A 7,500-nucleotide genomic window follows, 5' to 3' on the forward strand; every position below is an offset into this window, starting at 1 on the left:
ACCAAAGCCTTTAACCCATTCAACTCCGATGACAAGATGTCTTGTCATTTGGTCAAATAAAACAAAAAATCATAAAACACCAAAATGTTTGATCAAACACCAGAAAAATATGACGTCAGTCCTCGCTTCGCTCGCAGCGAAGCGAGGACTGACGTCATATTTTTCTGGTGTTTGATCAAACATTTTGGTGTTTTATGATTTTTTGTTTTATTTGACCAAATGACAAGACATCTTGTCATCGGAGTTTGATGGGTTAAGTCAAGTTCAACTGAATGACTTTAAAAAGGGATTTAGGGTTATCAAAAGAGCCTGCCCAGCTGTTTTGATCATGCCTTGACAAAAGCAATCTGCTTGCATTAGGAATTACATATCTCTGGTATCACAAAAGAAATGAAGATTTTTGCAATTTTATTCTCACATCATGACAACTCTTTATTATTATATTGCAGTGATGTTGGTGGACTAGCTGAAGCCTTGGTTTTAATTCATAGTTCAGTAGAATAGAGACTCTTCATTGACTCGTCGAGCCATAGTTTAAAGTCTGTTCTTTTAAACATTGGCAATAGAATTACATCTGTTCTTGCTCCACATTCAGTTCAGTTAACTGAGAGCTATGAGAATATGAAAATCTTAATCTGTGCTCCGAATTAGTCATCATAATTGGAAGATTTGTGGAGATTTAAAGGTAAAAAGACAATATCATTTTATATGTTTTCACAGTGATTTGATTTTATATATTTCACCATGACATTTGCACTATGAAAGAAAGAAATCAGGAACAATGGGACGTAAACATGTTAGCAGATTACTGTTGGTGTCGGAAACGTGACTTGCCTGATAAAAACATGAGAAAATAATTGAAAAAGTTTTTTTTTCTTTTTACATTTACGTATATTCTTGCATATTTTCAATGTTAATAAAATAGTATTATAACATTTAGTCATTATTAGCCTCTTCTTATAACTTCGATACTAAGTCTATAAAAAAATGAAAATTTTGAATGAAAACATTGTTTTAACAATTGTCAGTGTAATTCGGTAATCTGAGCTGATTGTCCAAAATCATTATAATTTCTTAATTAACCATAACCATGACAAGAGAAAAATAATTCAAAACACAGGCCTGTGTAATTGTTATCTTGTGTGTAATTATAGATTTGAGTTGCTGCTATTTCTTTGCTAGAATTTTTATTTCTTATTCAAACGCAATTTTCAGTGCTGTCTTAGCAGACTTACTTTTATATAGCTCTACTTTTATCTTAATTTATTTTATCAATTTATATATGTTTATTTTTGTAAATATAAACTTTGTTCTCCTTTACTGTTGTGCCATTTTATTTACAGTTTGGTCTATTCATAATGTAATTACAAAATTTACTTTTATTAATAATTAAAGCACTTGCTCATGTAAACATAAACTTCACTATGTTATCATGATGTTATTATCATTTACATTTATATTATTTTTTTTCACTCTTACCGATATGGGTACACATACTTTCGATATTTTGCATATGCAGAGCTTCAGGCTGATGCGGTTACATGAAACATGTAACATTGCTTTTCTTGTCCAGTCACACCTCACCTGTTTTCTATTATAATTTTCTCATTAACTTGAATCCTTGCTGGAAGAGCTGGTTAGAGCGTCGCTGTTTGCGGCGGAGGTCAAGGTGACGGCAGTTCAAACTCTGCCACTAGCGAGTTGGACCAAATGCATGGTTCATTAAATTCCAAGATACAAAGTCCTCTGTAAGGGGCACTGTCCTTGGCTACTGATATAGGGAAGTTCGCAACGTTAAACCTAATCAGTTAACTGGGCAGTTCACGACGTTAAACCTAATCAGTTAACTGAGTAGTCGTACTATAGACCAGTTGATCTGCAGTCCAGCACGTATTGTATGATTCATTATAATATAATTTGTTCTACCTACTTTCAACCAATCATTTCATGTCTTCTTCCTTTCTCTCTCTCTCTCTCTCTCTCTCTCTCTCTCTCTCTCTCTCTCTCTCTCTCTCTCTCTCTCTCTCTCTCTCTCTCTCTCTCTCTCTCTCTTTCTCTCTCTCTATTTTTTTTTTTTAATTTAGTAAATTTTCTTTTTTAATCTCCCGTATCTTTTTCACTCTTCTCTTTTTCTTTCTCTCCCTTTCGGCTCGTCGGCTTTAAGTCTTTTCTCTTCTATGCGCATGACTTAAAATTCTCTTTCTTTTGTCTCTCGTTCTTTATTACGCATCCATTACCTTCTTGAGAAGTCTAAATTTGTGTGCTAAAAATTTCATTCTCTTTACAAGTGCTATGCATTTTACATGTACTCTACTGCTTTTTGTTGATCAGGCAATATCTTAGACATTCTTAGGTTTGCTAACAAATCTAGTTTACTTACTATTTAAGGAAGACACTTCCTGGGGTGTCATCTATGGAACAGTACCACATAGTTTACAGTGCTACTATTATTTTTTGTGTGTGTGTGTGTGTGTGTGTGTGTGTGTGTGTGTGTGTGTGTGTGTGTGTGTGTGTGTGTGTGTGTGTGTGTGTGTGTGTGTGTGTGTGTGTGTGTGTGTGTGTGTGTGTGTGTGTGTGTGTGTGTGTGTGTGTGCGTGCGTACTTGACTTGGCCACCCTCCATATAAGGGGACAAAATCATAGGTGCATGATACAGCTGCTACTACTACTACTACTACTACTACTACTACTACTACTACTACTACTACTACTACTACTACTACTACTACTACTACTACTACTACTACTACTACTACCATTACTACTTCTACTACTACTACTACTACTACTACTACTACTACTACTACTACTACTACTACTACTACTACTACTACTACTACTACTGCTACTACTACTACTACTACTACTACTACTACTACTACTACTACTACTACTACTACTACTACTACTACTACTACTACTACTATTACTACTTCTACTACTACTACTACTACTACTACTACTACTACTACTACTACTACTACTACTACTACTACTACTACTACTACTACTATTACTACTACTACTACTACTACTACTACTACTACTATTACTACTACTACTACTACTACTACTACTACTACTACTACTACTACTACTACTACTACTTTTACTACTATTACTACTACTATTACTACTTCTACTACTACTACTACTACTACTACTACTACTACTACTACTACTACTACTACTACTACTACTACTACTACTACTATTACTACTACTACTACTACTACTACTACTACTACTACTACTACTACTACTACTACTACTACTACTACTACTACTACTACTACTACTACTACTGCTACTACTATTACTACCACTATTACTATCACTACTACTACTACTACTATTACCACTATTACTACTACTACTGCTACGACTACTACTACTACTACTACTACTACTACTACTACTACTACTACTACTACTACTACTACTACTACTACTACTACTACTACTACTACTACTACTACTGCGGTGACTATTACTACTATTACTCCTCCATCTTCACTTTTACTTGCGTCGTCTTTCTTATCTTCCTCTTCCTTCTTTTCCATCCACACATTATCTTCTTCACTTCATCTATCTCTATTCCACTGCTCTATTCCACCTACCTCTTACTTCCTGTCTACTCCTCCTCTTCCTTTCTCCTCCTCTTCCTCTTTCTCCTCCTCCTCTTCCTCCTCGTCCTCCTCTTCCATCCTTCACCTCTTCTGCGCCCTCCATCTCCTAGTTCTCTTCCTATTTTCCTTCCTATCCTCCTCCTCTTCCTCCCCTTCCAACATAGCCTCCTTTTTGATCTTGTTCAAACGATGTTTTCCGTCCTTCCTGTCTACACGCTCCTTCATCCGGTAATTATAGTCTAAACTGTCGACTTCCCATTTTCTCTAAATGCAGAAAAAGAAAACGTGAAGTGTATATATTTCTTCTTATTTTTGTTTGTAGGGTAGGTATCTACCTAGTGTTTACCTAGTTGTATTATACGGTGTGTGTGTGTGTGTGTGTGTGTGTGTGTGTGTGTGTGTTGGTGGAGGCACGCGGACGTGGAATAGGAAAGGCGTGTCGTAGTGTGTAACACAGCGTATTCATACATAACTGAATAACACAAACGCAATGTATCGTACTTGAATCTCTGTGCAATTCATATCTTTTCGTATAAATTTTTCATTTTCTAATTAAGAGAAATACATTTCTTCCTCTGTTTCTGACTTGTTTTCTTTCAAGAAATTAGAACATCAAAGTTTGAGACGAAATTATAATAATGATAATAGCAATAATTTTGATAAAGTCAAAATAGAAAATATGGCTAAAGGTAAAAGCGAGGATAATAATTACTATCATATGTAAATTACGTGATAACGACAAAAAATGTAAAAACGTTAGCGAAGAAAATACACACACACACATATATTTGCATATGTGTATAAGCTATATCCTTCAGTCATTTCAATACTAGGAATCAATTGCCAAATTAAAAAAAAAAAAAAAAATACATGTAGCTTGCGCTAATTCCACTATATCATAATTTCATTTATTCATTCGAAATTATATTTCACATAAACAAGAGATAAACGAAACTATTAATTTCATTATTTCATTCCACTCATTACTATAAGAACATAAGAATAGAGGAGACTGCAAGAAACCATAAGGCCTGCACTTGGCAGTTCCTTGTCCATTACTACCTATCAACCCCATCCATAAAGTTATTTCATTTTATCTTAAAACAACCAATAGTTTCAACGCTCACTACATAGTCACTAAGTCTATTCCTTTGGTTAACCACATACAGTGGTAGATCAGTTCTCAGAACACTGAGGTCGTGGTTTTGATCTGAGGTTCAGGCTGGTGGGCGCAGAGAAAGTAGATAAGGATTTTTTTTTTTTTTTTTAATACTGGCACCAAAACTGTAGTCTCAACTTACGCCGGAAGAGGATGCATCGTAATATATATATTTATATATATATTTATATATATATATATATATATATATATATATATATATGTATATATATATATATACATATATATATATATATATATACATACATATATATATATATATATATATATATATATATATATATATATATGTATATATATTTAAGGAATACTGACACCAAAACTGTTGTCTCAACTTATATATATATATATTTATATATATATATATATTTTTTAAGGAATACTGACACCAAAACTATTGTCTCAACTTACGCCGGAAAAGGATGCATCGTAATATTTATTTATTTATTTTATCCTTTTTTTTTTTTTTTTTTTTTATTATTATTATTATTATTATTATTATTTAGGAATACTGGCACCAAAACTGTTGTCTCAACTTAGGCCGGAAGAGGATGCATCATAATATTACTTTTTTTCTTGAGACAGACTTGGATAAATGATGTCTGTCAAGGGAACTCGAGTTAAGTTTGCAACTTGACATCGAATTATGCAAGACTCTTCCTTCACCATTCCCAGGCAATGGCGGAATCTTTCGTTATCATTGTGATGATTATTCTTGTCTCTACTTTTCCATTTGAATAAATGCTTTGGTTTTGTATATCCTCTGTTACCACTCTTCTGATGAGGAAGAATGTATACGGTTTCTGTGCTTTGTCTTGTTTTCGTAATTTATTGAAGATAACGTTATTCTTCCTACCCATTGCTTGTCCAGGACATTTCATCTTATCAGTAAACTTTACCTTCGGAAAGGCATAACAAACAAATGAATATTATTAATAGATGTGAGGCTCCCCCCCTCTCTCCCTCCCCCCTCCCTCCCTCCCTTTCCCCCCCCCCCCCAAAAAAAAAGGAACAGATATCAGTGGGAAGTTTGTGTAAATATCTTGATAGACAGAAAATGCGCTTAGAGTAGTATATTATAAAAAATTGATAACCTGGGTATCTCTGCAACACGCCTACATGTCTCGGTCGGCCCACACTTGGTTTCGTCATACCTACGAAAAGAAAAAAGAGAAATCATTATTGCAAAATCAAATTATAAATTAGGACAGAAATTACATTTAAATTGAAAAAAATCTCGTGTTAAGATCATCTTACAAATACCGAAGTTGGCATATCATAAATCAGAACAGAATTGTTTAAAAAAAAAATTGATCCTGTAAAAGTAATAGATTCAAGTGTATAAGCATATTTAAACATATATAAACTCTCATCTGGAGGGATAATAGCTGTCGATCACGAGTCCAACACATACAAAATCGTGAAGAATCACACACATCGATACTACAATAGCTTCTCTGTCTCCTCCTTTTTTTTTTTTGTGTGTGTGTGTGTGTGTGTGTGTGTGTGTGTGTGTGTGTGTGTGTGTGTGTGTGTGTGTGTGTGTGTGTGTGTGTGTGTGTGTGTGTGTGTGTGTGTGTGTGTGTGTGTGTGTGTGTGTGTGTGTGTGTGTGTGTGTGTGTGTGTGTGTGTGTGTGTGTGTGTGTGTGTGTGTGTGTGTGTGTGCATCTATTTGCGTACACTTATGTGTTCTTGCTATGAAAAAAGTAAATATTGATGCAATGTTAAGGAAGATATTCGTTTTCTACATATAAATACATAATATAACATATGCAAACATAAATGGAAGGCATCAAGACAAGAATGAAGGTATTTTACAAAATCACGTTATTACTGAACTCTCATTCAAGGTGTTTATACTTTTGTGCCTGTGACTGATCTATTTCCATGCTGTGTTGTATATATTTATCTACATACTATGTTTCTTATTTGCTTGCGTGCTGCCTATTCATATGCCAAACATTTTTTTCGACAAGTATCCGTTTCTCAAAAGAAGAATACGAAGAAAGAAAAGAGGAAGAGGAAGAAGTAAAAGAAATGGGAGAGGAAGAGGTGGAAGAAGAGGAATAAGAGGAAGAAGGAAAGAAAGAAGAGGAGAAGATAGAAGAAGAGGAAGAAGGAGGGAAAAAGAGGAGGAAGAAGACGAAAAAAAGAGGAAGAAGAGGAGGAAGAATAAGAACAGGAGGAAGAAAGAAAATAGGAAGAATACGAACAAGAAGAGAAGGGAGAGGAAGAAGAAGAAAACGAAGAATAGGAGGAATAAGTAGAGGAAGAGGAGGACAAAGAAGAAGAAGAAGAAAACAAGGCACTAGCGTTTGAGGAAGAAAGAATGGCACTGTCAGATTCCAAGTCAAATGAGCCGTGGGTAAATAAATTACAAAGACTTTGGTCCAAACACAATCAATAGCGAAGGGTTGCCAAGGAAGTCTTGCCTTTGTAAATAAGGATGTAGTTCATACGCTAAATCAATTAATCTGGACCTAAATGACCTGATCCAGAAGAAGAATATATTTGTCTATTCTTTTATTCCTACATGATGGGAATTTATGTTCTAATTATGGTAGGAATTCCTCATACAGAGAGATAGGGAAAGAAGAGAGGAAGAGTGTGGAAGAGGGATATAGAGAAAGAGAGGAAGGGAAAGAGTAAGTAAAAGTAAGTGAGTGAGAGATAAAATGAGCGAGAGTGATAT

Source organism: Oratosquilla oratoria, unplaced genomic scaffold (genome assembly GCF_046742065.1).
Source record: "Oratosquilla oratoria isolate Oo_2021 unplaced genomic scaffold, ASM4674206v1 SCAFFOLD59, whole genome shotgun sequence".
Classification (NCBI taxonomy): Eukaryota; Metazoa; Arthropoda; class Malacostraca; order Stomatopoda; family Squillidae; genus Oratosquilla; species Oratosquilla oratoria.